Genomic DNA, 12,988 nt, shown 5'->3' with positions numbered 1-12,988 from the left:
TTTCACCTGATAAAAGTGTGAAACTTTTTTCCCACTCTTACATGTGTTTTGCTGTGTGTATTTAACATTTTTGTGTTCATAGACTGTGGAGCCTCACCTACCTACTCCATAGGCATCATCTTTTTACTGTGTGTTACACAGCCCCTTTAGTGCAGTGACACAGGGTTGCCTTTTTCAGACTTCCCACTTCAAACTCCATTTTCTGGGACTGACTACCGTCTCCCAGAACGTGTAAAGTTGCCAGTGAGTTTATTAGTCTTTTTAAATCCACAGACCCAGTACAAACTATCTTGCATAGAGTTCTGGAAAGGGTTAATAGTTAACCCTTTTTGTCTGTTTCTCATGGAACATTATTTCGTTCCCCTTTCTTTAAGATTTGGCTGGTGGCAGTGGTATCTACCCTATTTTTCCTACCGCTGTCTATTTAAATAGAGTTGGTACTGTTTTAGGCTAAGTTAGTAGCTTCAAACTTAAATCCGCTGGACCCCATTTACTTTTATTTGGTTCCGGCTGGGTTTATTCGCCATTTCTTTTTGTAAAGGTCTTTCTCGTGTTTCAGTCTGCGTGCCAAACCAGGTTTGGTTCCTATGTTCGCCGTCCTTTGGCGAGCTTCTGCACAGAAGCCTTCCTTAGGCGCCTGAATGTCTGAAGGGGACAGGATGTGAGGGAGGGGTTTGAGACTCCCTGCACAGTGTCTCCTTTGAGACCCATGTCGCATTCTGTATGATTGGCTGTGGTGACTATCCCACCGGGACAGCCACCCTGCTGTGTGATTGACAGCCAGGCTGTGTGAATGAGGGAAAAATGCATAAAAAGCAGGTCTCTGGGATTGAGAAGGCAGAGTCGCCACTGGATTGAGAGAACCGAAGAGAAGCTGACAGAAGAGGACCTCTACCATGACTGAACCTCCCGGTGAAGCCCTGCTGTGGTTCAGAAACTCCAAACTTCGACGACAGGGAAGATCTGTAAGGAATCTTCTCCCCTTGAGCTGGTGGGACCAACCAGTTCACCAAACTGCAAGCCAGGCCTCCCTCCCCTGGTCGAATTTTCTGTGCACAGCTACAGTGAACCGGATAGCCAGGAGGGCCGTACCCTGCTTGGGTTTTAAGGAGCGCACCTTTTATTTGTTCCTTTGCTCTGCTGCTGGTTTTTTCCCTGGGCAGTGCAGGACCCTCCAGTCTTCCTATTTCGTGTCAGTCCGACAGTCACTTCAGGAAGCGTGAGTCTGCAGGACCTGCCAGGAACTTCTGCCTCAGCTACAGCTTTCTTCTTCATTTAAGGTACTGTTCAAACCCGGTTGTTCGTTCCGTCTGACCGCGGTGAAAGTGTTTGAGGGCTTGTCCTTCTCTATTCTTTAAAGTAACTCTTCTTCCAACCAACTTTGTTCCAAACTCTTGGCAAAGACTTAACCGCAAATTACTCTGAACTGTATGATCCTCTGCAAAGACTCTGGTCCACTGACTTTGGCCCAGGCCTCTTGATTTGATTTTCTCACCGTAGTAGCCTTTTCTAGATTGCCCTGCTTACCTACTTGTTGGTGCTGCTTAATTTTTGTCTAACCTTGTCTTTCCCTCCCTTTTAAATTGCTGGAGTACCATTTTGCTCACACTTAATTTTGAGCTTAACTTGTCCAGAATCTATTGGGTGGTGTGTAGTATATTAAGAGTGATTTTTCTACTGCTTTACTTTAGTGAATTGTTTTACAACTGATGTGTAAATAAATGTATATTCTTTTACTCGGAATCCTTGAGTCAGTGTTTGTTTGAACCATAGTAATTAATGTCCTTTGTGTAACTATTGATACTGCTCACTTTACTCTTGAGATAAGTCTGGCTGCTCAGCCATCGCTACCACTTTACAGTGTAGTACAGGCTGTACCACAGGTGAATTTGTACTGTCACTTGTAGTCTTAATTGTGTGTTGTGTTCCCAAAGGGTGCTGCATATGATTCTGCCTAACAACTATCTGTGCTTTCATGGAAATTCGTTGAAAACCTAATTGGGATAAATATATTTCTACGCTGAAGATTGACACAGTCTACTGTTGGATCTTCTTCTGGACTTCTTCTGCTTCCTATCCTCGGACATATTGTCCAGTCTACTACAAGGGGTTTTCCCAGGAGAGTTTCCCAGGCCTTATCCCTGTCTCTGTCTCACTACCTCAGGAACAGGAATAGAATCAGGTAAGCTCCCCACATGTGTTTTACCAATTGTGCTTCTGCTCATAGAGTCATAACAGATAGCAACGCCCACCAAAATGGAACAAAAGGTTCAACAATTGATGGTTGGGATGCAAATCCTAACCACTGAGATCCAGAATCTCAAAGCGGAAAATGCCGTTCTGAGGCAATTGGTAGTACACCCTCCCCCACAATTTGACATTTCTCCGGGAGCACTACCTGGTGGAAAATGTTAGGGAAACCCTAAAAAAACTCAGAGAATTTCCTGACTCCTGTGTTGTACAATTTTCATTCAAACCAGCCTATTTTCCCACGAATAGAACCAAAGTAAGGCATATGATCTCTAACCCTGCGGGAGCTGCTGTAGCCTGCGCAACCCCTTTAGTTACAACCAATAATCCCATACTTGATTCATACCCAGGATTCACTAATAGTATTTGAGCAATGTTTGGAAGACAAGAAATTGTCATCTCCGCCCAAGAACATCTATTAGCTTTCAAACAGGTCAGATGATGCGTTGATTACTTTATTCCGACGAGGACTCAATGAAGAACTAAAAGATGAGATTTCTGGAATTCCGCGTCCTGGTAATTTAGCACAAATTATTACGGCATTTATGGAACTAGATTATCGACTACAAGAACGACATACTGAGAAACGATGAATAAGAGTCTCCCGACCCTTAGAAGGTATCCGGTTTAGCATGAAATCCCATAAAGAGGACAAACCTATGCAAATAGGAGCCAACAGAGGACCATTAACCCCTGAAGAGAGATCTAGACGCCACAATGTAGGGCTTTGTATGTATTGTGCAGTGAAAGAACACAAACTCAAAGATTGTCCCCAGTTCCTCCCAGACGTTTGGAAAACGCTGCCTCCCAAGCAGTAAAGGGAACTATGGTCCGGGAAGGAACTTTAAGTGCCCCTACTTCTACCAAGATGGTTGTTGTGAAAGTATCCTTAAGATTCACCATTAAAATTCTAGAAAACGTTCCAGCATTACTCGATTGTGGTGCCACCAGAATATTCATTGACGATGAATGGGCACAGAAGTATAAAATACCACCCAGACCTCGATCTACCTATATCCCAGTAGAAGGAGTAGATGGAACTCCATTATCATCGGGTTTAAAAAAAGAAGGGACAGAACCAGTGGTAATGTCCCATCAAGAAGAGATAGCATTTGATTTGATAAAAGCAGCACATTATCTGGTTATTCTAGGTCTTCCCTGGTTAAAACCCCACAATCCTTATATCAAATTGGACCACAGAATCCCTTTTCCTTGGTTCTGAACACTGTATTACCCACTGTCCGTCGGAAAGATCAGTTGGACTTCACACACCAACCTCCACCTTAACCTCGCCTTTGAAAACCAACTCTATAGAGTTAATCGTAACTTTGCCCAATCACTACCAAGTGTACGAGGAGGTGTTTTCAGACCTTGAATTTAAGGAACATCCTCCCCATCAAAGAGATGATTGCGTAAAAGATATGATTCCAGAAATACCAATTCCATTTGTCGAATGTATATCCTTTCACAAACAGAAAAGACTGCTCTTCAAGAATATTTTGAAAGCAACCTCAGCAATGGATTAATCACGGAATCACATTCACCTGCAGGAGCATTTTTGTTCTTTATTCCTAATAATATCACCACAGAAATGAGACCATGCATCGATTTAAGAGGGCTTAACACAATTTCCACTCCGGAAAAAATACTGAATGCCCCTTATTCCTGACATTTTAGAGGCAGTAAAAGAGGCAGCTATTTTTACTAAGCTGGATTTAAGAGTAGCATATCATCTTATTCGCATTCGCCAGGGGGACGAATGGAAAACTGCCTTTAGAACACCCTTTGGACATTATGAATAGAGAGTCATGCCATTCGGCCTCACAAATGCACCAGATTTCTTCCAAAGGTTTATGGACCATGGGCCTCATTGCAAGTTTGCAGGTCCGGTAACTACAGTACTGGTAAGCTTGCCGGTACCGTAGTTTCCGGACCGGCAATCCACAAGTTCTGTTTGCGGGTTCCTTTTCACCAGCCAGGTCAGACCTGGCAGGTGTACCGGCACCCGGGAGTAGAGCATGTCGGATACACCGGCACCATTCTGAATGGTGCCGGTGCATCCAGCCTCCCCATTCCCACTGAGCCCTATGAGGCTCAAATGGGAATGGGGAGTAAAGGTTTCCGGCCCCTGGTAATGGGGAAATACAGGGTCCACCAGGGTTGTAACGGCCCTGTATTTCCCCATTGCCAGGGGCCGGAAAAATTTGCAGGTTTGGCAGCAGCCTGCCGGTTTTACTGACAAGGCTACTGCAAAACTTGTAATGAGGCCCCATGTTTTTTCTGGTTTACTACTTCATTCAGTAGTTGTTCATATTGACGATATTTTGGTCTTTTCTAAGTCTCTCCCAGAACACATACGCCATGTCCGAGAGGCGATTCGCTGATTAAAATAAAATAATTTATTCGCCAAATTGGAAAAATGTGTGTTCCACCAACCACAGATTCCATATTTGGGACATATATTATCTGCTCAAGGAACATAGATGGATCCCACTAAAGTACAAGCAGTTCTGGACTGGCCCATTCCACGTTCAGTGAAGGAGATTCAACGTTTTTTGGATTCTCAAATTTTTATCGCAGATCCATTCCCGAATTCTCATGAACCATCCTTCCAATAACTAAACTTTTAAAGAAAGGACAAAAATGTATTTGGTCGAATGAAACCCAAAAAAACTTTTTCTTTGAAAAGGCCTTCAGTACCGCTCGTATATTGAGACTTCCAAACCAAAACCAACCTTTCATTGTTGAATCAGATGCCTCTAACAACGCACTAGGAGCTATACTCAAGCAAACGGATACAAAAGGAAACAAATACCCCATTGCCTACGTTTCCAAGATACTGACCAGTTCTGAAATCAACTACACCGTTCTCGAAAAAGAGTTATTGGCCATAAATGTCTCCAAATCAGACCACATTTCCACAAACAGAAGAAACATCCACTGACTACCAGTGAAGGACCGGATTAAATTCAAGGTACTCGCGCTCACACATCAATTCCTGTCTAACACTGCCCTGCTTTATCTCGCCAGTTTGATTAACAAAAACTAGTCTGCCAGACCTGCTTGCACTGTTTATCTTGGCCAGTTGACTAAACTTAGATACAATAGGCAGAAAGCAGGAGGTTCTAGCTTCCCAGTCATGGAAGCTAATTACTGGAATGCCTTGCCATCGGCAATAAGGATGGATCCTGCCCTACTGTCATTCCGCAAAAAACATGGCTTTTCACATAGGACACCTAGTTGTACACTCCTCACCTGTAAGTAACCTAACATGACCTGCATCCAACTATGTAAGAAAATACAAGCCTTGTAACTAGACTCTTAAGCGGGCACAATATGTAACCAAAGCCCTAAGCTGGCACCAACTGTGTCTTGCATTTCCTGTAACCATATACTTAAGCATGCGTTATCTATGATCTGCATTACTGTAACATAATTCTTAAGCCTGTGAATATGCAACCATTAAGTGGGCACAATATGTAACCAAAGCCCTAAGCTTGCATTAACTATGTTGTGCTTCTCCTATAACCATATACTTAAGCATGCGTCATCTATGATCTGCATAACTAGAAACCAAACTCTTAAGCTTGTGAACTTGCAACCATTAGCTTAAGCCTGCTAATCATGTAACCATCTTCTTACGCCTGTAATACCTGTAACCATATTCTTAAGTTTATGCGCCTAGCTGCCCGAGGGTTGGGTGCGCAATACAAATGTAATAATAATTAAAATAAATAAAAAGAGCATTTCAAGAATAGAGACATTTACTGTTCGGTGCCCAATTTCCAGTAGTAGTAAGGACCGGCCAGCACAATCGAAGAGTTTTGCAACACACTCAGACTCAAAATAGCAGACAAGCCCGATGGGCATATTTCTTTTCCTCTTACAGGATAAACTTCACCTTTGTTCTAGGAAAATCCAATATCATGGCTGATGCACTGTCTCGCAAACCCATCAACAACAAAACAACCTTTGTAAAGAAAAAATGTTTCCCGATTCCTCTTTCATATTTGTAGTGACAGATTACCTGACTACCTTCAGGAATGAAACTTCCGACCTTGATGCAGAAAGACTGAGGAAAGATGCACTCCGAATGGCCCATGATACATTCATCGCCGGTCATAGAGGAGTCAAAGCTACTTTGATGTTGATTAATTGACACTTTTGGTGGCCAGAAATCTCCCAAGAAGTTAGAGACTATGTGACCTCCAGCTCTGTCTGTAATCAAACACAAATCCCATGCCATCACCCATTTGGTCTTTTAGTACAACCAGCTCTTCCTAGCAGACCCTGGCACCAAATATCCACTGACTTCATTGTGGATCTTCCTCCTTATAATGGTCATACAGCTATTATAGTCACAATTGATTCATTTACTGAATTAGCTCATTTTATTTCGATACCTAAGATAACCACTGCCTCATAAATAGCCACATTATTCCACCATTACATTTTCTCTAAACATGGTCTCCCTGACACTATAATTTCAGATTGTGGTTCCCAATATACTTCCAAATATTGGTCCTTGGTATGCAAAACCTTGGGCATACAACAGGCATTGAGTTGATTCCATACACAAATTAATGGGCAAACTAAAAGACTTAACGACACCCTAGAACAGTATTTATGTTGTTTTGTATCAGCCCTTCAGGAGGATTGGAAAGAATTACTACCACTTGCAGAATTCACTTACAACAACTCCCATCACAGTGCTATTAACACTTCTCCCTTTCATTGTAGATACAGTCATCACCTTTCAAGCATACCCAATATTATCCCTGCCATCACACCAATTCCTACCGTTAATACCTTGATGGATTCAATTAAAAAAGGACATACCGAAGCCTTATCAGCATTAACACATTCCAGGGAACTTCAAAAGAAAAAAGCTTATAAGAAACGATCCTCAGCCCCAAATTTTCACATTGGAGATAAAGTATGGTTAGCCTTCAAATGTTTACCTCACCATTTAGTACCTTTCAAACTATATCCACAGTACTTTGGCCCCTTTTCCATTCTAGCTGTTATCGGAACAGTAGCCCATCCATAGGACTCCCCAAATCATGGTCTCAAATACATCCTGTGTTTCACATTTCCCAGTTGAAACCCCATGTTCAAGACCATTTTAAAAGAATAACCAATGCCACCCTCCCCCCCCCGCCCCACCTATTGACACTCAATCAGGTCCAGAATATGAAGTAGCAGCAATATGTGATTTGCGATACTACAAAGGATGACTTCAATATCTCATTAACTGGAAAGAATATTCTATGTGCGATCGCATGTGGGAACCAGCTTCCAATGTACATGCACCCGCATGCATACGACGTTTCCATAGATCACGTCCCTGGAAACCAGGTCATTATCCTCCACAAGGGGGGCATACTGTCATACATAAATTCATCATATATGGCATAATCTGTGTCTGCAATAAGATTTATGTGGGCTGTACTATGTGGGCTGTACTATCTGTGAATTACGTGTAAGAGTTAGAGAATACTTTGCCAACCTCTCGTCCTGCTGCAACAAAGCAGCTCCCTATCAGACACGCATTTAAGCGTCTAACAGGTGAGAAACTTAGACAAACTGAGGCACATATTTGACGATGAACTATGTTTCATGGGCATTATTAAATTGATTAGCATAGACGATATCGTGCACTTGCTAACTTACTCTATCATACTACTTACAGTGGTGATTGCAAATCTGGCGTCGCAATGACTAATAATATCTGGGAAATAATGACTACTGATTTCTCCACTAAACACTTGACAGACTCAGACTGAATACCTATTCTGTTGGAACTGCCGATTTGTCCCATACATCACGGCAAGCTGAGTGAGTGCTGTTTAAAATTCTCTCTATCTTAGGTAGATATGGTACATGTACAGATATGATACTATCCAAGTCAGAGCTGATGAATATTTTTTGTTCTTAAAACTGTTTTCTCAAACAGATTTCTTTCACTGCAGTATTGCAGCCTTTGCACGTGTGCATTTATCAACTGATTTTGCAACCGAAAGTAGACTTGAACTCACAGCATTTTGATCCGAACCGCACCAAACAAATAGAATACAAGCTCCTATAGCACGGATAGGTAAGATGTATCTCATCTTATGTCTGCCTGTATAAATCATCAAACTTGGTGTCACAACCTGTACCCACTTGACATATTACGCCATCAGTATATATGATCCGGTCCACCTACCATGTTATGCACTCATCTAACTCATAGTGATATATGCACAGTAGCCAATGGGCTTGTTCTACAGTATGCAATCGAAGTAGCATCTGATATAGACACTATCGGTCTACATGACCTGGCTCATCAATCATGCCATGGTTATATCTAGCTTACAGTGGTGTACAAATGGTAGCAAATGGGCTTGATCTTTAACGGTATGCAATACAAGCAGAACCCTATTGTAAATTAATAGACACATACTCTGGGCAATTCAGTTTGTACCCTGGGTGTATAATCAATTCTAATTTACTATAATCATAACAATGTTTTAATACAAATGCATTCTTACCTATTTCTTAATGTGCAAAACTGTGCTTAAGGCATTGTCATCTAGGTGATAATTAACCAGGTTTTTTTGTCTTCTCTTTCTCTTTGCCCCTCCTCCTACCCTCTTTCTCTCCTCTCTCTTTTCTATTTTTGCTAACCCTTTTTGGCTGTTCGAATTCTACAAAATGCAAATCTTTGGTTTATTCCTTTATGATTTATGTTGATTATGAATGTCTAGGATTCTGATATAACTAATCCTCCCTGATGACGACCCAAGTGGGTTGAAACACGTGTAGGTGGGCAGCTTATAGTTTGGTGGGCAGTATAAGCCCTGGAATAAAAACTTTTGCTCATGGACAAACATGATTTTGAGTAATGTCTCTACCATACTAATGGACAGCTAAATACCAGGTTGTGAACGCGGTTGGTGAGGGAAACCACCTATACTATACAACATATATATGTATACCGCTACCCACCTGTAACTGTCTATTACCTCCATGTATGTACAAACTCCACTGTTAATTGAATTTCCTTGTATGTAACATTTGCTAAGAGCGCCCAGATACCCCTGGGTGCGCTATATAAATAAAATAAACAATCACATTTCCTGAGGTCTTTGAATACTCCACTGGCTCCAGATCGAAAGGATACTGAATTAATTGATGTCACTGATCACTCCTTTAGCCCTTACACACTCACCCCCCCCCCCACACCAGTGAGTAACCAGGCCCTTGCAGGGATGACCTAAAACTATCTTAAACTCACCCCTCTGAATTAAACACACTTTCAAGTGTCTCTTCGACTATCCACATAGACACATAGAATGACACCCACACCCAGAAATCTCGTACTTCTGCAGCACAAGTATCAGCACTCCAGGATTCGTATATACCTTCCCCTCGATCCCACTAAAAACTCCCTGTACTCTCCCACCACCACCTTTCTTACCAGGGCACTTGCAGCAAGGATTCACAAATAACAGACGTGAACTATAATCGATGAATTTACGTTACATTTACGTATACGTTGCTTGTTTACCTCGATTTCCGCATGTATATTTCAACCCTATTTTAAGCTGTTGTCTTTGTGCATTGAAATTAACTGTTTCGACTTTTATATTAAAACAACTTTTAGATTAACACTCCCTAATTCTCTTCACGGGAATTGGTACAATAATTGAGCTACCTTTACTCTGTTTCATTTCCTGTAGCAACCTGCCTACGAAAATGAAAAGCCAGTTTCATTTCATTGTGGCTGTGAAGGGAAGCTGAACAAACTCTCACTGGAGAAACGAAACTTACAAGAGGCAACTCTTGGCAGGACTTTGTAGAGCATGTAAAGACCTGGCCACTTAATTAACCAACCAGAAAAACAGAGAAATCAACAAAAGGGCAATATTGACTCATCGGGAAGGAGGCCAACTCTTCCTGTTCAAATTGTAACCAGTAGAAACGTGTGAAGAATAAAACTGCAGACCTCGGATCATAGGCCTCTAGACAGGGTTTTATCATTATTTGTGTCAAAGATCTGTCTTTATGCATATTTGACAAAAGCTCACATATGCATTTCTGATACATTCCCATACAACAGCATAACCAGGCATATATGGCCAAGAACCCAGGCAGGCACTTTCAGGCTCCATCAAGCTGTGACAAAATGACTACTGCTCACCAGGCGCACAGGGACGAGAAGTGAATGAAACCCATACTGAGCCCAACGACTACTAAACCAGCAATGATCCCAATCATGAAGGTGAACAGGCACAATATCAATGCTACCCCTCCTTAACCAGTTTACATCAGAATGGGTGGAGAGCATGCTATATTCTGCAAGAGGGAGCTGAGCCAGCAAAGAAGCTTCTGCCCAGCAATAGTACCAGAGAACACAAATAAATGAATGTGCAACCAGGGTTCAATAGAAAATATGAGTCTTAAACTAAAAATACATTCAAACTAATGAACTAAAATAGCAACCCACCCATCTAAGAGAAGACCCAGAATATTCAGACTTTGTAATGAAAGGGGGCCCTCTGGTTCTAAAGACAGGGGTACACAGCCAATATTATCAATAAAGTCATGTTCAATAAAGAATGCCTTTCCAAATGCATTTTATTGGGCCTTAGATGTCACTAGGGCACTTTACAGCAGGCCAGGGGAGCAGAATCATATCAAACAGATTTTGAGCTTGTTCCTGGTGCCCGCAATGTCGAGGTTTCTAGGCACTTAACTGTTGGTTGATTCTGCATCAAGACGTGCAAGTTGGTAGTCCGCGAACATCCAACATTCAAAACATCCAAATAAAAGTAGCTGGTGGCAGCATGTAAACCATTGCACTCTTTTACGGGAGAAAGTGGTGGCTCTAAAAAGAGACTTTTTTAATTTTTTTGGTTTTTTCGAAGGTTTTTTTCAAGGTTGTGAGATAAAGTAGGCAGCACCAACTATAAAATGCTTGCTGTATTTTCAAAAAGATCTGCAAAGCATGTAGGATATTTAGCAAAAAAAGCTGATTACCAGCATCAGTAAGATGTACTCCCATCTCTTTGAAAAATATCGGTGCTGTGAAATTTAATGTCTTCATTATGGAAAGACGACATGCCAACATCTTGCAAAAATGCACAAACCGCCTTGTTGACATTTCACCTTGCTTTCTCCATTTGCAGACCAAATGAACTGGAGCGCAGCCACACCTGTCTCTGTGCAATGCAAGAAAGTACTACTCACTACTCCATCTAGTATTATTCACTCTCTACCGCTTGTCGGACAAACATCAGTTTAGGCTCGTAGCAAAACAGACAGCTTTATTCGTCTTGCAAGACAAGGAACACACAACACATCTTCACAGTAGTGGAAGTGAGCCCAACAACCTGACCTGCACTCCAGACCTCTGACTTTATAGGTCATCGTCAGGTGACCAAAGTGAGACTGGACTGTCTCCACAAAATAGATTCCTGGGGAACAACCAACTTGCAGTAATATCAACTGACATGACCTTTTTTATTTCCCCTGCAGGCATTTCTATTTCCCCCCCACGCCCCAGATATCGATTCCAAAATATATTGCTGATTTTGATAGATACAAAAAACAAATATACATGCTGATATATGTCCTTATTTATCCTCAGGTGTCCTGTCAGGGGAGCATACTGGTGAAGGCGACAACAGCGAGATCGGGTGAGGAGAGTGGAAGATGGGCTGGGGGAGCAACATGATTTATAAAGCAGTCGATGGGGTGGCAGTACCAAGATACTCTTATGTAGCTCCTCATGCAATGCAAGAGAACTAAGGTGCTGGGGGACAAGTCAAACAATGCCTTTTTGTAACTTTTACTGAGGTGCTATCACTCTACCCCAAGGGTTAACCTAGGGGCATTGATTTAAACTCTCTAGGAGAGGGTATTGCAGAGCCACAGTGCAAATTCACCTTGATGACGCATGATGGTCAAAAACCTGTCGGGACAGTATGCCACAGCACTCAACACTCTGGGTTTCAGTTTGTGTTGAAGGTGGGATGGGGTTTATAGGTGATGGCCTTGTTTACGATGCAGAGTTCTTTGCAAGCTATTTTCTGGGATATTGGTAGCCAGTAGAACCGTGAGAGAACTGTATTAATGTGTGAAATTTACAGTAGGTGTAGAATAAGGCATGCTGATGGGCTGTCTATGTCTTGCAGTAGGGTGAGAGTGTTGTTGGGGAGTCCATGGTGGATAGTGATTCAGTAAACACCTTGAAGAGAACTAGTAATAATAATAGTAATGTTAGACATGTAAAAGCATCCAAAATAACAGTGGTGTACGGCATGATGTCTGTCTGGAACTTTGTTGATTCAGGGATCATTGGGCAAATGCATAATGGTGCATTTTCCCAATTGATGATGTGCATACCAGGTTTGTACCCTGGCACTCAATCTATGCAAGTGTAGAGAAGGAGCCAAAAGCCTCTACCGGAAATCGCGCCCCTAAATTGCCTATGTTGGGAACCGGAAATAGTGACAAAAGTGACACCTGTGATGATGCCTATAATACAAGCAACCTTTGAAGAAAAGTATCCATTAAGAAAACCATTCTTTATGTATCCACATAAAGCTGATAGTCTCTTGGAAAAGATCTCTGAAGGACAAGTGAAGAGGGATGGAAGAGGAGACTGGTGATGTCATATAAAGCAAAATGACGCACATAGAAGAAGATGACAAGAAAGAAGGTGAATAGACCATATAGAATCTGATGACAA

The sequence above is a fragment of the Ambystoma mexicanum genome, chromosome 1q, assembly GCF_040938575.1.
Source record: "Ambystoma mexicanum isolate Mex_15411 chromosome 1q, UKY_AmexF1_1, whole genome shotgun sequence".
In the NCBI taxonomy this organism is placed as follows: domain Eukaryota; kingdom Metazoa; phylum Chordata; class Amphibia; order Caudata; family Ambystomatidae; genus Ambystoma; species Ambystoma mexicanum.
Note: the sequence above shows the minus strand (reverse complement) of the source record.